This window comes from Dendrobates tinctorius, unplaced genomic scaffold (genome assembly GCF_039654945.1).
Source record: "Dendrobates tinctorius isolate UK_male_01 unplaced genomic scaffold, ASM3965494v1 ptg000440l, whole genome shotgun sequence".
Lineage (NCBI taxonomy): Eukaryota > Metazoa > Chordata > Amphibia > Anura > Dendrobatidae > Dendrobates > Dendrobates tinctorius.
In genome coordinates this window covers 938,923-966,617 of record NW_027362103.1, presented here as the reverse complement: position 1 = coordinate 966,617, position 27,695 = coordinate 938,923, and the positions used below count along the sequence as shown (strand labels likewise).

Below are 27,695 nucleotides of genomic sequence, written 5' to 3'. Positions count from 1 at the left end.
GCACCCTCTCTATACTTCTAATAACAAGAAGATCCGTGGTGTCCATCGTCCAGCATACAACATTAGATCAGACTACTAACTGACCCCTATATTTGTAACAATATACCAATTGAATTATGACTCCCTGTAGTTGATTTCCTCATATTATTTTTCTCCTGGTGAGGGATACTGTAGATACGTCCTTTTTCCCTATCTATTATAAATGTGAATGAAAAGATGGTTATGGAATCCATGCAAAGTGTCCATTAATAGGGTATTCAGCAAATTGAAAAAGTCTGAATAATTTCTTATATTAATCTGGATGCAGCCGCCTCTATTATGATTGATCAACAAATCTATTGATACAATTGGGAGATAGCGGCAGAGAGCGCGATCAGATGGAGGATATGCAGCGTCGGGTTACCATGGATACTATATATCATGTGAACGGCGTTATGATGACGCTGCACCTCCGAGACCGGAAGTGATGTAAATGGCCGTAAGCCGAGCCCAGGAAGTGGGGCATGCAGATAGAGATGGGCCTTTGCATATGGTGGGACCGGAAATGAGGTACCCGGCGTCCGGAAATGGATAGGATACAGTGTGGTGCTCAGTTATATAAAAGGAGGGCGATATCTGCGCGCCATGTGTCTATTTGAACTCCACAAACTCCCCTGATGAGTCCTGATTAGATGAAACGCGTTGGGAGAACGGCGTTGGATTAAGGCGGTCCAGATGAATGCAGACATGAAGCTCTTTTAAAGACTGGAGGCCTTTTCCACAAGAGGGCATATACAGGCATCAGTGTATAGGACTAATACACATGAGATGAGTATAAGGACATATTAATAATGCATCATGAGAGTAGTTAATATGCAGTATTTTGGTGGAATATAGGCACTACACTATACTGGACTCCATAGATGCGATATATTGTTCCTTTTGACCCTAAAAAATATGTCAATGTATTAGATATCTGATATTGGAGAAATAGATATCTTATTTATATGATTCGCACTCTAATGACAATTGTCCTTAAATATTGGAAATGAGTATAGGACTGATGTTTTAGGTACCTAAGACAACCTCTAAAAAGTGTTGTGTGGTTTATATTGGGATGCTCTCTAGCTAGTGTTTGGTATTATTAATACCTGGCCCATATAAGACAATATAGAGGATTGTAATCCGCTCATATCTGGACAATAGGGGGCGTCTCAATACAATTTTATTTTATGGGCACGGTTGCACAGACACTATCACTATTTTATTTGGCACCTCAATTTGTAACACAGTTATTATTTTAATTCAACATTAAAAGCTAAGTTTTAATATAAGTATACATTTATCCCCATACCAATTTGCTATACACAATGGAGACAAGACAAACAGGCTAAGAATAGATAAAATGAGATCGCATATTCATGCTTTTTGTATCCGGTGATGATGATTATGCTATCTCATTTTATCTATTCTTAGCCTGTTTGTCTTGTCTCCACCATGCTTTTTTCAATAAATTATATTGTTACTTTGTAGCTTTGGACTCTGTTTCTCTTTTTTTCATGGTCTGTTTGAGTCGTTCCTACGTCTCCATTCACATCTGGGGCCTTCTTTTGTGCACTTGCACAGCATGTATTGAAAATGTATTTTGAGGGTTTTTTCTTCCTGTTTGTCCAGAGTATATACACTAGTCTCCTTGATAGGGCGTTGATCCAGGGAGCTAGTCTGATTGCCGTATGTGGAGTCGGGAAGGAATTTTTTTCCCCAATGTGGAGCCTAGTGTTTGCTGCATGGGTTTTTTTTTGCCTTTATCTGGATTTACATGTTAGGGCAGGATATGGGTGAACTAGATGGACTTAGTCTCCCGTCAACCTTAAATACTATGTTACTATATGACGACCATCTCCCTGTACGTCGACTGATGAGGTAAAGACAGTTATCTCCCTGTACACTGACTGATGAGATAATAATGTCCATCTCCCCGTACGCTGTTGAGGTAATGACGGTCTACCGTATGCTGATGAGATAATGATGACAATCTACCTATACGCTGATTAGGTAGACGACCATCTCTCCATACACTGAGGTAATGACGACCATTTCTCCGTACGCTGATGAGGTAATGACGGCCATCTCCCCGTATGCTGATGAGGTAATGACCGCCATCTCCCACTAAGCTGATGAGATAAAGATGACCATCTTCCCGTACGCTGATGAAGTAATGATGGCCAACTCCCACTAAGCTGATGAGATAAAGATGACCATCTTCCCGTATGCTGATGAGGTAATGACGGCCATCTCCCACTAAGCTGATGAGATAAAGATGACCATCTTCCCGTATGCTGATGAGGTAATGACCGCCATCTCCCACTAAGCTGATGAGATAAAGATGACCATCTTCCCGTATGCTGATGAGGTAATGACGGCCATCTCCCACTAAGCTGATGAGATAAAGATGACCATCTTCCCGTACGCTGATGAAGTAATGATGGCCATCTTCCCGTACGCTGATGAGGTAATGACGGCCATCTCCCACTAAGCTGATGAGATAAAGATGACCATCTTCCCGTACGCTGATGAGGTAATGATGGCCATCTCCCAGTACACGCTGATGAGATAAAGATGACCATCTTCCTGTAAGCTGATGAGGTAATGACGGCCATCTCCCAGTACGCTGATGAGATAAAGATGACCATCTTCCCGTATGCTGATGAGGTAATGACAGCCATCTCACACTAAGCTGATGAGACAAAGATGACCATCTCCACGTATGCTGATGAGGTAATGACCGCCATCTCCCACTAAGCTGATGAGATAAAGATGACCATCTTCCCGTACGCTGATGAAGTAATGATGGCCATCTTCCCGTACGCTGATGAGGTAATGACGGCCATCTCCCACTAAGCTGATGAGATAAAGATGACCATCTTCCCGTACGCTGATGAGGTAATGATGGCCATCTCCCAGTACACGCTGATGAGATAAAGATGACCATCTTCCTGTAAGCTGATGAGGTAATGACCGCCATCTCCCACTAAGCTGATGAGATAAAGATGACCATCTCCACGTATGCTGATGAGGTAATGATGGCCATGTCCCTGTACGATGAGGTAATGATGACCATCTAGCTGAGATTTCTTTGGGACAGTACAGGTTTAGCTCAAAGTTAAATCGGTTCATAATCACATTTCCTGTCCCACCATGCAGGGTACTGGCCTGTATGTAACCAATGGTCGTATGATGTGTACAAATCCTATATCTTAGAACTTTTCTTTGTTTCTGCGTTCCACTTGTCGTATGTCCACTGTCAAGGGTACAAAGGGGACTTCCTACCGGTCACACAGAATCTCCCAGTGTTGCCACTTTGTCACAGTGATGACTATGTAAGACGGCTGTCTTTAATGCAGGTAACGAGTTGATTAGGAGCGTCTAACTGGTCTGCAGGAGCCAGAACTCTTAATAGTTGGTAGGGGATCAAATACTTATTTCTTACTGCAAAATGGAAATAAATTTATATATTTTATACAATGTGATTTTCTGGATTTTATTTTTGGTATACTATCTCTAAATGTTAAAATTAACCAAACCTTTAAATTATAGATTGTTCATGTCTTTGTCAGTGGGCAAACTTACAAAATCAGCAAGAGAAGGAAATAAGTATTTGATCCCTTGCTGATTTTGTAAGTTTGCCCACTGTAAAATGTTAAAAATTATATTGGAAGCTGCTTTATCTCAGGATATAATTGATGAGAACCTTTACAAATATTTGTTTATTGATAATCCAGTAACGCCGGTTATATATGTCCTTCCAAAAATACACCAGGATTTACATGATCCACCTGGACGCACAATTGTTGCAGGTAGTAATTCAATCTTTAGCCATTTGGGAATTTTTCTAGAGTCCTGGGTCCGTTGGCAAAACAGACATCCTCATTTATATTGGATACTACTAATTTTTTATGCAAACTTGAGAAAGTAAAAATAGAGGGAAATTTCATTTTGCCATCATTTGAGCAATGAAGCAATGGGGTGAAACTGAATGGGAGGAGACACAGATTAGATATTAGAAAAAACTTTTTGACTGTTAGAGTGATCAATGAGTGGAACAGGCTGCCACGAGAAGTGGTGAGTTCTCCTTCAATGGAAGTCTTCAGAGGCTGGACAGACATCTGACTGGGATGATTTAGCGAATCCTGCTTTGAGCAGGGGGTTGGACCAGATGGCCCAGGAGGTCCCTTCCAACTCTACGATTCTATGATTCTAAGTAGGGCTTAGAGCAGTACAAAGACGTTTGGAAAAAACAACATATACTTCTGCAATGATTTCATTCATTTTGGATCTTTTAAGTTTAATTTTGAACAATAATAATTTTTTGTTTCGAGATGAATTTTTTAAACAAAGCAGAGGTACTGCAATGGGCGCCAATATGGCACCCACTTATGCAAATTTAACTACGGCAGCCATGGAGGAGGATCTCATCTATGTGTCCCACCACTTTCGGCACGTGCTGAGGTGGTGGAGATACATAGACGATGTCTTCCTCCTATGGACAGGTTCTTCCACTGAATTGGATGAGTTCCATATTTTTCTTAATGGCCTAAACAGGAATATTCAGTTTACGTTGACATCTTCTGCCACGGAATTGCAGTTTTTAGACGTTTTGGTTAGATTGGAGAATAACCGTTTTTTTAACAGAGGTTTTTGTAAAAAAAAACAGACAAAAATAATTTATTGAGATATGATAGTCATCACCCTCGTAGAATGTTGGAATCACTACCTTATAGCCAGAGCTGGTATGTCACTCTCCACAAGGAGAAACCTTACCCCTTAGACCTCAGTCCAGAGCCTCTCACCTAGCCAAATCAGATCTCATACTTTGCACTGACGAGAGCCAATAGCTCGAAACACCGTGTCTGCAAATTGAGATTCTGATTTGGCTTTTATCCTAAGTCATATTACAAGACTCGTTAAAGGGTTGATTGTGACTTGTAGGATCGCTACTACCAATAGGTGGCGCTGTAGAGTAAAAGTTCTAAGCTATGTTGTGAGGCGAAATTTTAACCCCGCTCGTTCCAATTCACCAAACAATTTCTGCAAATTTTGTGGCTGTAGCTGCGACGGTGCGAATGCCTAACATACATACATACATACATACACACACACACACACACACACACACACACACACACATATATATATATATATACAGTATATATATCTAATATATAAAGCTCAATGTGTGTGTATGTATGTATGTATGTGTGTGTGTGTGTGTATGTGTGTATGTCCGGGATAGGCATCTGCACCGCCGCAGCTACAGCCACAAAATTTGGCACAGTCACATGTCTGGACCCCGAGAGCGTCCTAAGCTATGTTGTGAGGCGAAATTTTAACCCCGCGCGTTCCTATTCACCAAACAATTTTGCCCCATCTACATAATGGGGAAAAAGTTTGTGAATATCAAGCCCCACCCCTCATTATGATGTCATAATGGTTGCCATGGCAACGATGTCTTAATAGGTTGCAATGGTGACGGGTATGTCATAACGGTTGCCATGGTGATGATGATGTCATAATGGGTATATGGGCACGGGACAATGGGATGGAGGATATGTATGATGGGTATATGGGCACTCGACTGTGGGATGGCAAATATGTATGATGGGTATATGGGCATGGGACTATGGGATGGAGAATATGTATGATGGGTATATGGGCACGGGACTATGGGATGGAGGATGTGTGATGGGTATATGGGCACTCGACTATGGGATGGAGGATATGTATGATGGGTATATGGGCACGGGCCTATGGGATGGAGGATGTATGATGGGTATATGGGCACGGGCCTATGGGATCGTGGATATGTATGATGGGTATATGGGCATGGGACTATGGGATGGAGGATGTGCGATGGGTATATGGGCACGGGACTATGGGATGGAGGATATGTATGATGGGTATATGGGCACGGGCCTATGGGATCGTGGATATGTATGATGGGTATATGGGCATGGGACTATGGGATCGTGGATATGTATGATGGGTATATGGGCATGGGACTATGGGATGGAGGATAATTATAATTTGTTATAACCACAGTTAGTTACTATGCCCGTGCAGCGCTGGGCTCTTGAGCTAGTATATATATATATATATATATATATTATACACACACATATATATTTATATATATATATATATACACACATATATATATATACACACAGTACAGACCAAAAGTTTGGACACACCTCACTCAAAGAGTTTTCTTTATTTTCATGACTATGAAAATTGTAGATTCACTCTGAAGGCATCAAAACTATGAATTACCACATGTGGAATTATAGAATTAGCAAAAGGTGTGACACAACTGAAAATACTGAAACTAGGTGCTAAGCATCTCTGGGAACTCCTTCAAGACTGTTGGAAGACCATTTCCGGTGACTACCTCTTGAAGCTCATCAAGAGAAGGCCAAGAGTGTGCAAAGCAGTAATCAAAGTAAAAGGTGGCTACTCTGAAGGACCTAGAATATAAGACGTGTTTTCAGTTGTTAAACACTTTTTTGCTAATTATATAATTCCACATGAGGTAATTCATAGTTTTGATGCCTTCAGAGTGAATCTACAATTTTCAAAGTCATGACAATAAAGAAAACGCTTTGAATGAGAAGGTGTGTCCAAACTTTTGGTCTGTACTGTATATATGTAATCAATATTACATATAGTATTACATATTTACAATTTATTAATGTTTTTTGTGTTCTAAAGTTGTATGACAATAAAAATATATTCTGTTCTATCTAAATATCTTGATTATTGGATCATAAAAATGATTAAGTGTCTGATGTTCACATTGTACTACAATACATTGTTCACTTAAATATAAGCAATATATGTGGGAGTCGGAGTCGGTGTAAGGGAAATTGAGGAGTCAGAGTCGGAGGTTTGGCTTACTGACTCCACAGCCCTGAGGGGTAGGACAGAGTTCAAAGTACAGGGACAAAGATTCAAGGCCCAGGATATTCAGCCTCCTGGAGGGCGGACGGAGGTACGGAGGTACTAGGCAAGACAAGGTCAGGCGTTATAGCACAGAGACCAGGATATTCAGCCTCCTGGAGGGCAGGCAGACAGGCACAAGACAAAGCTAGGAGTGTAGCCTCTAGAGAAGGAGAAACACAGAACAGGGCCTGGCTTACTCAGCAGCAAAACACTGAGTTTAGACATTGCACAGACAATGTTCCAGTGGGTGGGGCAGCCCTAAATAGTAGAGGGCTCTAGGTAATTGGTCAGGGACACTTTAGCCAGGTGCACCCTGACTCCATAAGAAGCAGAGTTCAAGCGCCGCCCCCTATACACACAGTCAGGAAACATGAACATAGACAGGAGACAAGGCAAGGAGCTGGCGGCAGAGAAAAATCACAGCATGACCTGGAGCAGTGAGCAAGTTGGTGAGTGGGAGGCCATGCAGTGATGCCAGCAGGGTTGTTACAAAAATTAATAAATATAATTACAATTGTCTATGTACTCTGCATGCTACAGAATATTGTTTTTATTTTTTTGTATTGCTATTATACAGGGGATTTAAGTGTTTACAATCTGGTTTAAAATTGAATTAACTAGTTCTGGACATTTGGATTGACTTATGGTAAATGTGCCCTTATTGAGGTGCCTTTAGCCATTTTGTCTCCTTTGGTTCGACGGGTTACCGGCCCCAGCTTATGGGGGGTGTTCCTGCACCAATGTCTTGCTAGTGTTTACTTACTAGTATTAATAGTAACACTGCCCCATGTTTAGCGCTATCTGATATATAATTTAATCATCTTGATTTATTGGTGCAGGTACTTATTAGTCATTTTTTGATTGAGTTGGCGTTTTAAAAATCTCGCCTTTATTTAGTGACCATGCGTGAGTTCTAATGGTTGTCAGCGTTGTCTGACACGTGTGCGCTGCATTAAGTTGCCTTATTCTAAGATGGCGTGGCGTGAACTTCCGGTTGCAATTGTGCATGACCGGATAGGGTCTTCCATCCATAGTTGAACTAGTTTCTATGACATGCGCATTAGCTATTGCGGGACGCCGGTTTTTGGTGCAATGTGTCAGGATGGGGCGAGTCATGATGTATGACTATGCACAGCTGGTCTTAATGATCTATTACTTTATAGACATGTTTTCTGTTATATATTTTTGCTCTGTGTCACTTTATATCACTGAGCTATATTGCACTTTTGTATAAATTATGTGAAATTATTATCACAATGTTACATATTTTATATATTGCTACTAAATACTTGTTATTTGGGTTGCCTTAAATACTAAGCATATGCACTACTGTAACTGCCTGAGAGACCGAAACGTCGCCACAAGGCCTATATATTGCTCAAAAAAATAAAAGGAACACTAAAATTCCACATCCGAGATATCACTAAATGAAATATTACAGTAGCAAATCTTTATTCTTTACATGGTGGGATGCGTTGATCAACAAAAAATGATCAATGAAAATCAAAATGAATATGCCATGGAGGTTTGGATTTGGAATGATACTCAAAACGAAAGTGGAAAATCAAATTACAGGCTGATCCAATCAGAGGAAATGCCTCAAGACAAGGAAAAGATGCTCAGTAGGGTGTGTGGCCTCCATGTGCCTGAATGACCTTCCTGGGCATGCTCTTAATGAGGCGGCGGATGTTCTCCTGGGGGATCTCCTCCCAGACCTGGATTAAAGCATCAGTCAACTCCTGGACAGTCTGTGGTGCAACGTGGTGTTGTTGGATGGAATGAGACATGATGTCCCAGATGTGCTGGATTGGATTTAGGTCTGGGAAAAGGACAGGCCAGTCTATAGCATCAATTCCTCCTCCATGCAGGAACTGCTGACACACTTTGGCCACACGAAGCCTAGCATTGTCATACATCAGAAGAACCCAGGGCCCACTGAACCTGCATATGGTCCCACAATGCCTCCCGGTACCTAATGGAAGTCAAGGTGCAGTGGGTACAGAAAGTATTAATTAATGGACACTCTGCACCCCATCTTGACAGAAAAAACAAATGTAGAAATCGCTGCAAATTAAAAAAAAACAAACCTGAAATCTCACATGGTCATAAGTATTTAGACCCTCAGATGTAAGTCACATGCTGTCCATTTCCTTGTTATCCTCCGTGAGATGGTTCTACTCCTTCATTGGAGTCCAGCTGTGTGTAATTAAACTGATAGGACTTGATTTGTAAAGGCGCACACCTGTCTATATAAGACCTCACAGCTCACAGTGCATGTCAGACCAAATGAGAATCATGAGGCCAAAGGAACTGGCCAAGGAGCTCAGAGACAGAATTGTGCCAAGGCACAGATCTGCCCAAGGTTACAAAAGAGTTTCTGTAGTACTCAAGGTTCCTAAGAGCTCACTGGCCTCCATAATCCTTAAATGGAAGAAGTTTGGGACCACCAGACGTCTTCCTAAACCTGGCCATCCAGCCAAACTGAGCAATCGTGGGAGAAGAGCCTTGGTGAGAGAGGTGAAGAACCCTAAGATCGCTGGCTGAGCTCCACAGATGCAGTAGGGTTATGGGAGAAAGTTCCACAAAGTCAACTATCACTGCAGCCCTCCACCAAGTCGGGCCTTTAAGGCATAGTGGCCCGACGGAAGCCTCTCCTCAGTTCAAGACATATGAAAGCCCGCATAGAGTTTGCTAGAAAAAAAAACACATGAAGGACTCCCAGACTATGAGAAATTAGATTCTCTGGTCTCATGAGATGAAGATAGAACTTTTTGGTGATAATTCTAAGTGGTATGTGTGGAGAAAACCAGACACTGCTGATCACCTGCCCAATACAATCCCAACAGTGAAACATGGTGGTGCCAGCATCAGGCTATGGGGGTTTTTCAGCTGCAGGGATAGGACAACTGGTTGCCACTGAAGGAAACATGAATGCGGCCAAGTACAGAGATATCCTGGATGAAAACCTCTTCCAGAGTGCTCTGGATCTCAGACTTGGCCGAAGGTTCACCTTCCAACAAGACAATGACCCTAAGCACACAGCAAAAATAACAAAGGAGTGGCTTCAGAACAACTCTGTGACCATTCCTGACTGGCCCAGGCAGAGCCCTGACCTAAACCCAATTGAGCATCTCTGGAGAGACCTGAAAATGGCTGTCCACCAACGTTCACCATCCAAGCTGACAGAACTGGAGAGCATCTGCAAGGAAGAATGGCCGAGGATCCCCAAATCCAGGGGTGAGAAACTTGTGGCATCATTCCCATGAAGACTCATGGCTGTACTAGCTCAAAAGGTGCTTCTACTCAATACTGAGCAAAGGGGCTGAATACTTGTGACCAGGTGATATCAGTTTTTCTTTATATACGCATTTGCAAAAATTTCTACATTTGGTTTTTTTCAGTCAAGATGGGGTGCAGAGTGTACATTAATGAGAAAAAGAAATTAAATTTTTTGAATTTATCAAATGGCTGCAATGAAAGAAACAGTGAAAAATTTAAAGGGGTCTGAATACTTTCCGTACCCACTGTACCTCTGACTAGCACATGAAGGGCTGTGCGACCCTCCAAAGAAATGCCTTCTCACACCATTACTGACCCACTACCAAACTGGTCATGCTGGAGGATGTGGCAGGCAGAATAACAAAAAGAACTACTCGCTACCACCACCAATCGTTAATATAGGCCAATTGGATACCCATTAAGGCTATGCACACACGTGCGGAATTCCCACTCATTCTTTTTGGAGAATTGCCACGATTCCGCACACATAGGAATGCATTGTTCCGCTTACTTGCCGCATGTGGCTGTGCCCACCATGCGCAAAGTAAGCGGAAAATGTGCGGATGGTACCCACGGTCTGGAGGAGAGGAGACTGTCCTCCAGGCCCTGGATACCATATCCCTCTAAAAAATAGAATTAAAATAATAAATTGTGGGGGCGTGGCATGGCCGGCGAGGAGTGGGGACGTGTTCTGGAGAGCTCCCGCTCCTACTCCGGTTACCGACCTATCAGAGACCTATTCAGATGACTTCTACCCCGATGACCACCAGAAGAGGCAGATGGAGCACGTCCACCGGCCCCACGGCGTCTGAAAAGGCTCCCCATAACATCTCCCACTACGTCACAGGAGTGGGGAAGAAGGCCACAGGCGCCATGATGGATTCGGCGCTCAAAGCGCAGCCGGCCCCGCCGTCAGCAGGAGACAAGGTACAGGAGGTGGGGGAGCAGTCTGAAGGGAAGGAGGACCGCAGGGGGACCCCTCGGGGATCTGGTGGGGTGGCCTCGGAGGCTCCGCAGGAGACGGGGCGCTCTCCTCATAACAAAACCGCTGAGCCCCTGGAGGCCCGTCTTTCACAGGGAGACCCCGCAGGCACGCCAGCACAGCCTCACACCAGCGCGGCATGTGAAGGCCCAGAGGTGTTTTCTCCGGGGCTCTCCACGCCATGCTCTCAGAGAGGCACCATTACTCCCCCTGATACCAGTCTTATCACCACCAATAGGGCTACAGTACAGGGGGAAGCCGACCCTACGATGAGTGGGCAGTCAAATTACACAGTGTCATCTGCCCATCAGGCTGGAATGCCATCTGTCATAGCTCCCCCAACTACCCACCAATCAGCTGCATCCCTGACACCACAGTGCGGACCATCTGCCCCTTTCTTTATGGGACAATATGCAGCACCCATGGGAGTCGATCTTACATTACTATATAATAAAATAAAAGACATCCCGACGAAACAGGACATGAAACAATACATTTTTCGCATGGAATCTTCCTATAAAGCTGAACTTTCCATACTTAAGGATGACATCCAACAATGCGGGGAGAAAGTTGAATCCCATGACCAGCTTCTGGCTTCCTTGAATGGAGGCTCAGGAGGCTGCCATGGCCGCTCAAGCTAGACAGCTACAGACCCTAGCGGAGATGCTGGATGACTCTGAAAACAGGGGACACAGGAACAACATAAGAATACGGGGATTACCGGAATCTATACCTCCCCAGGAGTTAGAGACACTCCATTGGAGCTAGACCGTGCCCATAGGGCTCTGGACCCGCATCCTAGTGAACAGGACCCACCGAGGGATCTTATTTGCCAGGTCCATAAATATCAACTTAAAGATGCGGTCATGGGGGCAGCCAGGAGAGCAAGACCCATAAACCACTTGGACACCCGCATACAGCTTCTACCAGACCTGTCCAGATGGACTTTACAGAGGCACAGAGCTCTTCGCCCTCTATTGGATATGCTGCGGCAGCATGACCTTCTCTACACCTGGGGGTTCCCGTTTTGCCTCCGGGTTCAGAAAGGGGGCAGAGTGCATCGTTTGAGCCATCCTAGTGGAATCCCAGCATTCTCGGCCGCCCTGGATATACCAGAGGTGGACACTCCTGACTGGCCACCCTTACCAACATTTTATAGACAGGATGATCCTTGCAGGGGTCAGGCTCCTCAACGGCAGCGACAACTCGGAAGACGGCCCAATGGACGTGGGCGCATACATCCAGGAGGAGACGCTGATTGATTACTCAGCTTTTTGATTTGGGGTTGATTCTCATCTACTTGAGTGGGGGATCATTTCTACTGGCAATATGGAACTGAAGCTTAAATCAGTTTTTACCATCAGAGGACCCCCCTTTCTCTTCCTCCCCCTCCCCTAATCCCCCCATATACTCTTAAGGGGGTTTTACACATAGCGATATCGCTAGCAATTTCGCTAAAACGTCACTGATTTTGTGACGTTATAGCGATCTCGCTATGTGTGATACTTACCTCCGACCGGCTCCCCCCGCTGTCCATCGCTGATCGCGTGGCTCCATTTCTCGTCATCCGCTTCCTGCTGGGTGAGACGAGCGACGCTGGACGCGGGCGGGAGGACGTCTGGATCGCTGTGTGTGAAAGGTGAGTATCGTGCACTGCGTCGCTGCTGCATCGCTGTGAGATCTTTCTGTATGAAAGCTCACTAGCAATCATTTAGCGATGCACCAGCGATCCTGACCGGGTCGGATTGCTCGTCGGATCGCTGGTGCATCGCTAAATGTAAAAGGGCCTTTATACAGCCGATATTCCATGCCAACTACTTTCATGTGCCTTTAACCGCTCACCATTCTGTTGTGTCCTACTTCAAAGGAAGATTTGATTCCTGAAAGCTTATGTTGCTTCAGGTTTAAATGTTGTGGTATCTTTAACACTGTCAGTCACGATGGTACTGATGCTATTTACGATGTGTAATAGGCTAACGGCTTATGTGTTTATTTGCTAACCTTATATATAATCTTTATCTGGTAGATTCTCTGTCCTAGGGGTATGCGATTGTTATATCATTAAGAGGTTAGGGATCGGAGGAGACGGCGTCTCCATCTCCCTTCTTGTCGTACACTTACCCCCCTGGAGGTGCTGTTTCACCACTGAGGTGCGCAGCAATTAACACTTACCTACACTAGGTTCCACGTTATCTGTTAAGTGTGCCTATCCACACTTGTATTGTTAAATTTTACTTCTACCCTTTGCCTTTTTCTCTACTCCTTTGGCTACTTTCTTTGTTTACATTCTCTCCACCCCACTCGTTTTTCCCCCCTTTCTCCACAGCGGGCGCTGGACTCCGAAGCCGATCCATCCCTTTGAACGAAGCGTGACTTTCTCGATTCCGGAATACAAATAATGTCTGGTAAGACTGCCACACAAAAGATTACATTGGGCTCTTTGAACGTTAGGGGCTTTAATGTACCTCAGAAACGGTCGCATATCCTATACAGTATGCACAAGAAAAGAGTAAACGTATTGATTCTACAGGAGACCCACTTAAAATTGACCATGTCCCTAATATACCTGATCGCTACTACACGACCTGGTTCCATAGCGCCAACCCAGACTCACGATCCCGAGGTATCCCTCCAACACACCATACTGGACACGCTAATTGATACTGAGGGCAGGTACGTGATCTTGAAAATCCAGATTTTTTTCAACAACATACACTATAGTGGGTTGGTACGCCTCCAGCCGGGACCAAATTCAAGCCACCATGTCTTTTCTGAAGACAGTGGCCGATTTCGCTGAAGGGGTTGTTATACTTGGGGGAGACTTTAACCTGACTCTTAACCCAACGATAGACTCCACGGCGGCAAAATTCTACCTTTCTCTTCGTCAGCTGTCCTCTTTGAATAGGGATCTTCATGACCTACGTCTTACCGATGTTTGGAGGCTCCTTAACCTCAACGTGAAAGATTATACGTTCTTCTCCACGCCACATAACTCATACGGCAGAATAGATTTCTTTCTCCTTAGTCATTGCGCATTGGCCTGGGACCCGAAACCGTCCATTGGTAGTTTCCTCTGGTCGGATCATACTCCAGTCTTTTTGGACATTAGTCTTCCCGACTCAGTGACGCGCCAGTGTACGTGGAGATTGAATGATAATCTTCTAAAAGACCCTACTTGCGTGACTGATGTTAAGACTACCATAGCAGCATTCTTACAAGATCACGCGCACCACACCACTGCTATGCCTATCAAATGGGAAACCCTTAAATGCGTCCTTAGAGGGGTACTTATTAAACATGGCTCCCGCCTGAAACAAATGAAAAATAGGGAAATCATAGACCTCACTGGAAAAATACTAACCCTGGAGGCGAAGCATAAGACTGCTCTGGGGGCAGGGACGCAGACTGACCTGATAAAATGTAGAGATGACCTGAAGTCCCTGATAAACGAGGTCTCGTCACCATAGAAATCGCTTTAAAAGTATACTATACAGCCAAGCTAATAAATGGGGACGCTTGCTGGCTAGGTTTCTGCACCCACGCTGTCAGACCACATACATCCCATCTCTCCAGCGGCACCGTGGTCAAAAAACATCAAACCCAACGGAAATCCTTGATATAATTTGATGTTATCATACATTGTACAATATTAACGGAGATAGCCCCCCTCAGTCGCCCCTGGACCCCCAACCACAAATAGAATCTTATATACATGATACCGCCCTCCCGACACTGGCCACAGACAACAACACCATTGGAAACTGATTTTACGACTGAAGAGATTGACGAAGTCATTCATAACACTCCGGCTGGTAAAAGTCCGGGACCGGACGGCTTCTCCCCTCTTTTCTACAAGATGTTCTGAGAGCAACTTAAACTCATTATGACGTTGGTCTTTAACTCCATTGCGAGCGACTCCCCCTTTGTCCCACAATCCTTAGAGGCTTTTATTACAGTAATACTGAAGCCAGGGAAAGACCCCACGGTGGTGACTAATTATCGCCAAATATATCCCTCATTAACGTTGATGTACAACTCTACGCAAAAAATTTTAGCTAACTGGTTGGCTCCCCTCCTGCCTTTAGTTGTACATTTGGACCAAGTGGGGTTTGTGCGGGGGAGAGAGGCGAGAGATGGCATAGGCAAGACCCTCATTTTGACTGCACATGCTAAACTAAAACACAAACCACTGGCTTTGCGGTCGATTGATGCGGAGGCCTTTGACCGTGTACACTGGTGTTTCATGTTTTCGGCCTTACGACAGTTGGGCTTGGGGAGCCGTTTCCTACATAGGATTGCAGCTCTATATTCTGGTCCTTCGGCGAAGGTTAGAATCAACGGTGCAATGTCAGACTCTATAGCCATTGGGAACGGCACATGACAAGGCTGTCCTGTCGCCCCTTTTATACACGGTAGTTATGGAACATTTGGGGGTGGCAATTAGAAGGAATCCCAGTGTGCACGGTCTATGGGTAGACCGCACTCATTATAAGGTCTCTCTTTATGCTGATGACCTCCTGCTGTATGTATCCCAGCCGCACATTACCCTCCCGTCATTGATGGCTGAGTTTCAAAAACATGGTGCAGTCAGCAATTTTAAAATCAATTTTCATAAACCTGAAGCTCTTAATATATCCCTGGGACAGGCAGAACTTGTGAGGACCATGGGGAATTTCCCCTTTCATTGCAAATCCGGAGCTATTCAATATCTGGGTGTTCAAATTCCCACCGACATGACTGACCTTTAAACACTAAACTATTTGCCCCTTTTAGAATCGACCCTGAAACGTTTGAGAGAGTATGGACGAAAGAACATCTCGTGGTTTGGATGTTCTTCCCAGGTTTTTATACCTGTTCCAGGCGGTTCCGATTATGCCACCGAAGGCATTCTTCCAGACCATTAGATCTGCACTGACCCGTTTTATTTGGCAGACTTCTAAGCCCCGTCTAAAGTATACCATCCTGACTACCCCGAAGTTTAGAGGCGGTGCGGGCCTCCGACCTAGAACTCTACCATCGGGCCTCCATACTTGTGCGTTTATTCGATTGGCAATTCGGCCACCGTTCCAAGCAATGGGTTCAACTGGAACAGACATCCTTCAATATCCCTCTACGACACCTCCCATGGATCCGACGCTATGACTTTGCTGCAGACGACTCTGGGGGATCCACGGGCTTTTTGGCGCGAAAAGCTCTTAAGCTCTGGAACCATTTAAAAATTAATAAGAAATTGATCAGCGCCCTGAACCCGTTGACACCAATTTTTGGTAACCCAGATTTTCCTCCTGGTCGTCACAGAGACCAATTTTTGCATTGGCATATTAGTACGGACTTACGCCTGGGACAGGTTCTGGTGGGAGGGGATATCCCATCTTTTTAAATCTTACGGGAACAGTTTCTCACTAGGGCGCTCTCCTGGATGGAATACAATCAACTGAGGTCGTTGGTCCGGGGACATATGGTTGACCGCACTTCTCGCCCCCATGACACGGTTAGAAAATTTACTACAGCAGGACCCTCCCTCTCATCTGATTTCTCTTTTATATAAGGAATTCACACTGGTGACCCGGAAGAGATTCAGAGTTACATCCAAGCGTGGGAAGAGGAGATGGGATATAAATTGTCTGCTGAGGATCTTGATAAAGCTTACCTTTTCACACACAAAATGTCCCCAGCTGGGGGCGCACAGGAGAAAAATTTTAAGATACTGACCAGATGGTATCTGTCCCGTCAGACTGAAGTCCATTTTCCCGTCAGTAGATGACACCTGTTGGCGGTGTGGAACTGAAAGAGGCACACTATTCCATATATTCCCATTTCTTCAACCTATCCCTAACTTTTGATACCTTCCCCTCTGCCTTCAAACATGCCACCATAACACCCATCCTCAAAAAAATCAAACCTTGACCCAACTGCTCTGCCCAGCTATCACCCATATCACTGCTCCCGTTTGCTTCCAAACTCCTTGAACAGCATGTCCATGCTCAACTTTCCTCCCACCTCTCATCTAACTCCCTCCTTGACATCCTGCAATCTGGCTTCCGCCCCCACCACTCCACTGAAACTGCCCTGACCAAAATTACTAATGACTTACAGCCAAAGCTAACAGACAGTTCTCCATCCTCCTCCTTCTTGACCTGTCCTCTGCCTTTGACACAGTTGACCACTGCCTACTGCTACAGATTCTTTCTTCCCTTGGCATAAAAGACCTCGCCCTGTCCTGGATTTCCTCATACCTTTCTGACCGCACAGTCAGTGTTTCCCACTACCTCCTCATCCTGCCCCCTCTCTGTTGGAGTCCCCCAAGGCTCTGTCCAGGGGCCCCTACTTTTTTCCATCTACACTCTTGCCCTAGGACAACTCAAAGTCCTATGGCTTCCAGTACCACCTGTATGCAGATAACACCCTCTCTGGCCCAGATGTCACCTCTCTGCTGTCCAGAATCCCAGAGTGTCTATCAGCCATATCCTCCTTTTTCACCTCTCGCTTCCTAAAACTCAATGTAGAGAAAACTGAACTCATTATCTTTCCTCCATCTCACGTATCTTCCCAAACTGATCTATAATGGTAAATGGCATCATGCTCTCTCCCGCACCTGAAATCCGCTGCCTTGGAGTAACTCTCGACTCTGCCCTGTCCTTCAAACCGCATGTCCAATCTCTTGCCACCTCCTGTCGCCTCCAACTCAAAAATATTTCCAGAATCCGTCCCTTCCTCAGTCCTCAATCTACTAAAACTCTTGTACATGCCCTCATCATCTCCCGCCTTGACTACTGCAACACTCTCCTCTGTGGCCTCCCTGCTAACTGTCTGGCACCACTCCAGTCTGTCCTCAATTCTGCTGCCTGACTAATCCACCTCTCCCCTCTGCAAATCCCTCCATTGGCTCCCAATTCCCCAACAAATCCAGTTCAAACTACTAACACTGACCTACAAAGCCATCCACCTTTCCCCTCCCTATATCTCTGAACTAATCTCCCAATATCTTCCCTTACGTACTCTTCGATCCTCCCAAGACCTCCTACTCTTCTCCACACTTATTCGTTGCTCACACAACCGCCTCCAAGATTTCTCCCAAATATCCCCTATCCTCTGGAATGCCATGCCTCAACACGTCCGATTATCCACCACCATCAGATCATTCAAACGGAACCTGAAAACCCATCTTTTCAGGAAAGCTTATTGCCTGCAATGACCATTCTGCCGCCTCATCACCACCAGAGCTGCTGCACCCCCGACAGTGTCTTTTTCCCGCTATCCCATAGAATGTAAGTCCGCAAGGACAGGGTCCTCTCCCATCTGTACCAGTCTGTCATTGTATATTTGTTTACTGTTAACGATATTTCTAACTTTGTATGTAACCCCCCTTCTCATGTACAGCACCATGGAATTAATGGCGCTATATAAATAATAATATGGTGGCAGTGCCCAGCTATACGACCCTTCTGGAAGAAGGTGTTCTCGGCTTATAGAATTTCTGGAGATTATGTCCCCCCCCTCCCCGCAAATTGCCATCTTGTCGATCCTTCCGGGACCCATATCCACTCAGAAACGGAGCCTTCTCCGGTTCTGTATCGCCGCAGCACGCATGGTAATTCCGCGCCATTGGCACACGGCGACACCGCCAACTATGGCGGAATGGGTATCGGAATTCGCAGACATCTTCCGTATGGAGGAACTGATGGCTGAAATGGAAGGGGACAACACCCACTTGATCCGTGTGTGGCAACCTTGGATCATGTTCAAGGAAACTACCGAACTATCTCAATTGGCTGAGGAGGCTTCATAGAGGTCGGTGTAGAGCTCTGGTGTCCGCCCCATTTTTTTTTTTTTTGTTCCTGCCCTCTCATTGGTTTCGGACACGTGGTTGAAAACCTATTCCCCCTAATCTTCCCACTTAACCTCCTTCGTGCACTTTCCCCTCCCCTTTTCTTGTCTCTTTCCTCCTTCTTCTTCTGAAATACACCTCTGCTGATACATGTAAAGATGTTGCTACGTATGTTTACAATTCTTGTTTTCTTGCGTCTGACCATTATGTACTATTACTGTACCAGATGATACTTGGGGAGGAATGATATCTCTCCAGCCTGTTCCATTGAACATAAGTAATGCATAATGAATGTTTATATAGTTGAGTTTATCAACCTGTAGTGCCAATTACTTGGATTGATTCTTGTACATGGTAGTGCATATGAACCCTATACCAACATTCACCCTACTGGGACACTACGAGCCCGTCTCAGAAGAGGTTTCGGTGTTATACAAGGCTGACTATACTGCAACCTTGCACGGCTTGGTGTACAATGTCTGATTTCTTGTATGTTATCTTTGTCTTTTTGTTTTTTCAATAAAAATAGATTCAACATAAAATAATAAATCGTGATATTCTCACCTTCTGATGTACCCTGCAGCGCACCCAGGCCTCAGCAATGCTCCCGCCAAGTCCGTTTCACAGCGATGCCTTGCAACAATGACCTGTGATGACGTAACGGTCTCGCGAGATGCTACGTCATCTGGGGTCATTGACGCAAGGCATAGCTGGGAAAAGGGACTTGCTGAGAGCATCGCTGAGGCCTGGGTGCGCTGCGGGGACGCCGGAAGGTGAGAATATCACGATTTTTTTATTTTTAACATTATATCTTTTTACTACCAATGCCGCATAGGCCGCCTGAATAGTAAAATAATAATACATTTTATTTCTATAGCGCCGACATATTCCGCAGCACTTTACATTTCAGAGGGGATTTGTACAGACAATAGACATTACAGCATAACAATAATCACATAGATCATAACAGATACCAAGAGGAATTAGGGCCCTGCTCGCAAGCTTACAGTCTATGAGGAAAGAGGGAGACACGAAAAGTGGGTGGTAACAGCTGCCCTGATTGTATGGACCAGCCATAATGTTAAGTGTGTAACAGTACAGATGCAGAGGGCTAATGGAGGCATAAAGCATGTGGGAACATGATGCGGGGAACCTGGTTATGTAAAACTTTTCGCTGTGCCACACAGGGATAGATTAGGTTAATGTGTTGAGGCGGTAGGCCAGTCTGAATAAATGCGTTTTCAGGGCACGCTTAAAATTGTGGGGATTGGGGACTAATCGTATTGACCTGGGAAGTGCATTCCAAAGAATTGGCGCAGCACGTGTAAAGTCTTGGAGATGAGAGTGGGAAGTTGATTATTGAGGATGCTAACCTCAGGTCATCAGCAGAACGGAGGGTGCGGGTAGGGTGGTATACTGAAACAAGGGAGATGTAGGGTGGTGCTGAGCCATGGAGGGCTTTGTGGGTGAGGGTAATAAGTTTATACTGAATTCTGGAGTGGATGGGTAGCCAGTGTAATGACTGGCACAAGGTAGAGGCATCGGTGTAACGATTGGTGAGGAATCTGATCCTGGCTGCAGCATTCAAGTCAGATTGGAGGGGGGAGAGTTTGGTAAGAGGGAGACCGATTAGAAGAGAGTTACAATAGTCGAGACGAGAATGAATAAGAGAAACAGTCAGAGTTTTTGCGGAGTCAAAAGCAGGGCTGTGGAGTCGGTAAGCCACAGTTGCGACTCCAACTCCTGGATTTTATCAGGCTCCGACTCCTTCATAAATGGCCAATTCATAACAACAAATTTACTGTTGTAAAATATTAAACATCGTGCTTATTCAGTTTCTCACCATCATATAAGTAATCAGACCACTTAGAGCAAAAACTACATTTATTAGAATACAATTAGAATATAGCAAATAACTTTTATAAACTTTTCTAAACTGTAAGTAAATATGCAAGAAACACTTTTATGCAGTTAATAAGAAGAAATCTATAAATTTGTCCTCAGAACAAGTATTGCCTCTGTCAGATCCTCCTTCATGGATGTCCTCAAATCTGATCTAATTATTTTGAGAGCAGAGAACAACCTCTCTACACTAACTTGTGTTGGTGGCAAAGCAGTAACCACTCGGGCAACATCTCTGACAATGTCAGGATACAGAGGAATCGCTTGTTGCACTGTTATTTTTGATGAACGGTCAAATTTCTCAATTTCTTTTAGTGCACATGAAAAATTCTGCTGAAATGTACTGGCTGTGTTCCTTGATGGGGATGACTCTTCTTCTATGCGGGAACGCTTTGCACTGTCCTTGTGATCCAAATATTTTTCGAAATTAAATTCTTCATCAGTTGATGATGAGGGTGAAGATGTGGCAGGACGACCAAATTCTTCTTGTTCCTCCTGACTGTTCTGCAACCCTTTCATCCTTACTGCTATTTCAAACAGAGCTTCTTTTCCTTTACTTAGCTGTTGATCATCTAGAAGAATCCGATGCATTGGGTCTACATAAACAGCTGCCAAAAGAATGTTATTTTGTAATAGTAGCTCCTCTCTCCGTTTCATTGATGTAGCAATGCCACTTGCAATTAACCCTCCTCTTTGGGACAGGCGAAACATCAGGTTCTTCCACTCCTTTAAGAAAATACCTGGAGTTAAGTCCTCTGCTTGTAATTTTTTAGTCACTGTAAATGGGTGCTCTAGCAATTTTTCCAGCTCAGTCACCTGATTCCACTGACTTTCATTTAGCGTCAGTTGAGGGTTAGCCATGTCTACAAGAAAGGTTTTCAGTTCAACCAAGCGCTGAATCATTAAGTAAGTACTGCCCCATCGTGTGGCTTGATCAATAATTGCCCCTTTTCCAGCACGTCTCTTCAAAATTGAGTCAACTTTAGGGGTTCTGGCAACAGTAGCCAATTTTCTCACCTTGCCAATCAGTGCAGCAGCATGTCCTTCTTGCAGACTGTCTCTTATAGCCAGCTGTAGCGTATGCACAACACAGCGCATGTGATGAAAGAACATATTGACACAGTTTCAACAAGATCATCTAAACTATCATGTTGCTGTTCATCTGAAGCAACTTCAGTTTGCTCCTCAGTTACAATACTGTGTTCCTCTATTTCACACATTTCTGTGTCTGTGGACCCAGAATGTTCTTCTAGCTGCTGGTCACCATCATTCCTCTCATTCATTAGCTTAATAGTACTTATCATATTTGAAGCATTGTCAGTTACGACAGAAAGAACTTGCTCTTTTTTAAGTTCATAGTCTTGCAGAACCTTTTCCACCAAGACCTGGAGAAACTCACTGGTGTGATGAGCTTTGGTGTCTTTTACTGCCAATGTCTTGGTAACTATTTCATTTTTGTCACAAACAAATCGGACATTGATGGCAAAATAGTTCACTCTGTGACGTGTGCAGGCATCCATTTTAAGAAACAGAAAGCGTCCCTTGAGAGTTTTTTTAAGTTCTTCCTTTTGTTTAAAAGCTTCTTCGATTACTAATTTTCTAATACTCTCTCTCTCTCCAGAGAAACACCAAGCTTGCGGGCCATTTCCCCATTCAGACACATAAAAGCTGGTCGTGAAAATAATGAAATAGGCACACTATCCTTTACAACAAGCTCTATGATCTGTTTTTTAAATGTATCTACTGTCATTGTCACAGTAACTTTGTCACTGACAAAATATCTTGCAACTGATGGCTGCAAAGTTCTCTGCTCCTTTGTTTGGCTGGAAGAGCTGGGCACTGGTTCATTGGTTTGGATGCAGTCTTTCTCATCCACTGCTTTCAGTACTTCTGGATGAAAGCGCTGTAAATGTCTCTTTAGATTAGAAGCTCTGGTAGGAGCATTTTTATCTTTGCCTGAATATGCACTCATCTTGGCTTCACAGCATTTGTTTTCGTCTGGATCATTTGTCATACACTGACAGACAAAATGTTTTCTATCTTGAGTGATGGTGAAATGTTCAAATACAGCTGATTTAATGTGATGCTTCTTTGACATTCTCAGGTTTTTAATTCTGCATTCACAATCCAATGACAATTGTTTTTCCTAAAAACAATTGTACAAAATTATTGCCAGGTCGTACAACTGATATAGTGGTCAGTAATACTGTTATTATTCCTCATGTACTCACAGTTAACTGATGCAAAGTTTGTTGAAAGGATAATACTTCTTACAGTCTTCCTCTTCTGAGTAGCAGGCAGCTGTGAGATGCTTGGAAGACGCACACCTAGTATGATCTAGTCTAGAGGAGGAGCTTTACTACTAAGAATTTGCAACACATTTTCACTTTCAGTTTCATACATTCTAAGTAGGGGGGTTGGGGCAGCATGAGGTTAACCAAGTATAAGATTAGATAAGGGCAGTGGAGAACAGTGACACACAAGAAGTAAGAAATGTCTCTATCTCCAGCAGAACTGCTTATCACTGTTGTTCATAGTTTGATAGAACATATATATTTGAGTAACATTTATAAAATTCATATGAAAGTTCAATGATGAAATAATACATTTTTTTAAAGCTGGAGTCGGTACACTTCTACCGACTCCGACCAAAACTAACTCCGACTCCACGTCTCCGACTCCACAGCCCTGGTCAAAAGTAAGAAAAGGTCGAATTCTAGAACAGAAGCATACAGTCTAGATCACGTGAAGTCATTATTTCCCTCTACTCCTCTTTGGTCAGACCTCATCTGGAATATTGTGTCCAGTTTTGGGCACCACATTTTAAAAAAGACATCAACAAACTGGAGCAAGTTCAGAAAAGAGCGACCAGAATGGTGACCGGTCTGCAAACCCTGTCTTATGAGGAAAGGTTGCAGGATTTAGGAATGTTTAGTTTGCAAAAGAGAAGACTGAGAGGAGACTTAATAGCTGTCTACAAATATCTGTCACATTGCAGAAGGATCATCTTTATTCTCATTTGCATAAGGAAAGACTATAGAAGCAATGGGATGAAACTGAATGGGAGGAGACACAGATTAGATATTAGAAAAAACTTTTTGACAGTTAGAGTGATCAATGAGTGGAACAGGCTGCCACGAGAAGTGGCGAGTTCTCCTTCAATGGAAGTCTTCAAACAGAGGCTGGACAGACATCTGACTGGGATGATTTAGCGAATCCTGCTTTGAGCAGGGGGTTGGACCAGATGGCCCAGGACGTCCCTTCCAACTCTACGATAGAAATGTTTTTGAGGTGCAGATGACAAAAGCGAGCCAGTGATCGAATGTGGGGGGCAAAGGAAAGCCCGGAGTCAAGTATGACCCCGAGACAGCGGGCATGTTCCTGGGGAGTAATAGTAGAACCACACACGGAAATGGCAATGTTGGGTATAGGTACATTAGTAGCGGGAGGAAACACAAGGAGTTCAGTCTTTGACAGGTTCAGTTTCAGACATAGTGAGGACATGATGTTAGACACAGCGTTTAGACAATCGCCGGTGTTTTCTAGAAAGGCTGGCGTGATGTCAGAAGAAGCGTATAATTGGGTGTCGTCAGCATAGAGATGGTACTGGAAACCCAATCTACTGCTTGTTTGACCAATAGGGGCACTGTACAAAGAGAAGAGGACGGGGCCTAGGACTGATCCTTGAGGAACCCCAACAGTAAGGGGAAGGTGAGATGAGGAACCGGCAAAAGATACATTAAAGGAGCGGTCAGAGAGATAGGAGGAGAACCAGGAGAGAACGGTGTCCTTGATGCCAATGGAACGGAGCATGGTGAGGCGGAGCGGATGATCCACAGTGTCGAATGCTGCAGAGAGATCCAAGAGAATTAGCATGGAGTAGCGACCATTAGATTTAGCTGTTAGTAGATCATTAGAGACTTTAGTGAGGGCAGTTTCAGTAGAGTGTAAAGAGCAGAAACTGGATTGGAGAGGGTCGAGAAGAGAGTTATCAAAGAGATAGCGGATAAGACGGGAGTGGACCAGGCGTTCCAGGAGTTTAGAGATGAAGGGAAGATTAGCGACAGGTCTATAGTTAGCGGCACAGTTTTGGTCGAGGGATGGTTTTTTAAGTAGTGGATGTATGATGGCATGCTTAAATGAGGGAAAGATACCAGAAGAGAGAGAGAGGTTAAATATTTTAGTTAGGTGAGGGGTGACAGCAGGGGAAAGGGACTGGAGGAGATGTGACGGAAATGGGTCACTGGTGCAAGTGGTTGGGCGAGAAGATGCAAGGAGCCTTACTACTTCTTCTGTGACTGGTTCAAAATCAGAGAGGGATGCATGGTATGAGGGCATTGGGAGATAATTTCCTGTCGGATATGGTCAATTTTTTCTTTGAAGTAATTGGACAGATCGTCAGCTCGGAGCTCTGTGGTTGGGGCCTGCACTCTTTGGTTGAGCAGAGAATGAAAAACGTCAGAGACGTTTCGGGTTATTGGACAGTGAGGTGATGAGGGTGTTGAAATAGGTTTGTTTGGAGAGGTGAAGGGCAGTGTTGTATGTTCGAAGCATAAACTTAAAATGGATGAAATCTTCATGTAGATTGGATTTTCTCCACAGACGTTCGGCACACCTGGAGCACCGCTGCAGGAAACGTGTTTGCAGGGTGTGCCAGGGTTGTCGCCATCTGTGTTGTGGTGTTCTATCTATAGGAGGTGCAAATTCATCCAGGGCAGTTTGAAGTGTGTCATTGTAATGCTTCAATGCATAATCAGGACAGGAGAGGGAGGAGATAGGGGCCAATGAAGACTGCAAGTTCTTTGTAAGTTTCTGGATGTTAATGGCCTGTATGTTTCTATAAGTCTGGACAGTGGGGGTGACCTGAGCAGCCTGGCAGTTCTTGATAGAGAATGAAAGAAGATTGTGGTCAGAGAGGGGAGTTTGCAAAATCATCCACTGCACAAAGCCGAGAGAAGACGAAGTCGAGGGAGTTTCCGTCTTCAGGTGTTGGAGAATTAGTAAGCCGCAAAAGGCCAAACGAGGAGGTTAGAGATAAAAGGTGGGTAGCAGATGGTGAGAGGGGAAGGGCAATGGGGATGTTGAAATCTCCCATGATGAGGGTAGGGATGTCACAGGAGAGAAAATGTGGAAGCCAAGTGGCAAAATGATCCAGGAACTGTTGACAAGGGCCGGGAGGACGATACACCACCGCCACTCGCATGGAGAAGGGGGTGTAGAGTCTGACGGCATGGACCTCAAAAGAAGGGAAGACTAGTGAGGGTAGTTGATGGCTAACCTGAAAGGTACATTTTGGTGATAGGAGCAGACCAACGCCTCCACCTGCTCTATTGTCTGATCTTGGGGTATGAGAGAAGTGTAGTCCCCCGTATGAAAGAGCAGCAGCAGCCGTAGTGTCTGACTGCTGGATGCAGGTTTCAGTAAGAGCCAGAAGGTTGAGAATTAGAAAGGAAAGAGTCATGAATGAAGGAGAGCTTGTTACACACTGAGCGAGAATTCCAAAGTGCACAATTAAGAGACAGATGGCATGCAGGGAATATTAATAAATAAGATAGAGGGGTTAGAGGGGTTTAGAGGGGTTTCTGAGTGTAGCAGTTGGGGGGGTTTGACTTTCTGTAACATGGGGGACCAGGGTTGGGAGCTATGTCTCCTGCAACTAGGAGGAGGATAGAAAGAGTGAGCAGATGGTTAAGTGATTTGTGAGAGCGTCTCTGATGTTGAATGGTGGGACTGACTGGATCTGTGCAATTTAACAATGTCAAGAGAGCGTGAGTGCTATACATAGGAGAGGAAAGGAGCGAGGGGCCAATATGGATGGAGTGTAGAGAGTTAATGCCAGGGCGGTGGATGTGTGTGAATGCAGCGGCCAGGATATAAATTACACAAATGCATATGGTACATATTTGTTGCACTCCAAATGTACAGGGAGTAGATGTATATAAATGTCTTACATGTCTCCTGCCCTGTCTAATTGCCATGTTATAACTGCCTCGTACTTTGATACATGTACTTTATAACTGCCTCCTACTTTGATACATGTACTTCGATTACATGTGCATAAATGCTCCCCCAAGCTATGTCTGAATATATAGGAGGCTAAGGCTTAGATTTTTTTTTTTTGCGCTCTCTCTCTTCTCGTTAATCAAACTAAATTGAGACAGCAGGACCCAATAAATGTTGTGGTCAGATAAACAGATGTCCAGCACTACATGGATCATAAAGCACATTGAAAAGTTTCTTGGCCTCACAACATAAGGGGACAAGCAGAGTAAGTTGAAATAACTATATACCAGATATAAGCTTGCATAGTTGAAGACATATAAAGCATTCAGGATTAACTGCTTGCTAACATTGAATGGAGTGGAGAAACACAGGAGTTGATTCAGAGCAGAGATTGAAAGAGCTGGTTAACAGATATAAGAGTGCATAGTTGAAGACACATGTTAAAAGTTGGTCACACTCGTCAAACACTATGTATGACGAGTGTGACCAACCTGTCAGTTTTCCAAGCGATGCTACAGATCGCTTGGAAAAAGCTTGCATTCTGCAAGCTGATTACACTTGCAAAACGCTAGATTTTCGCGGGAATTACGCATGCGGATTTCTCGCGTATTTCACGCAGCAGGGAGTTGCGGAATTGCTGTGGAAATTTCCACAGCAATTCCACACGTGTGCACATAGCCTAATGGTAGAGTATGGCTTCAGGGGTGCAGTTTACAGTGCAAG

General features: G+C 44.4%; 1 protein-coding gene across 2 annotated transcripts in view; it reads right to left on the bottom strand.

Annotated features, from left to right (window-relative positions):
- Positions 1–27,695, bottom strand: part of LCAT (lecithin-cholesterol acyltransferase) — a 229,423-nt gene that overhangs the window by 127,240 nt on the left and 74,488 nt on the right. The gene's annotated exons all lie outside the window — the stretch shown is intronic.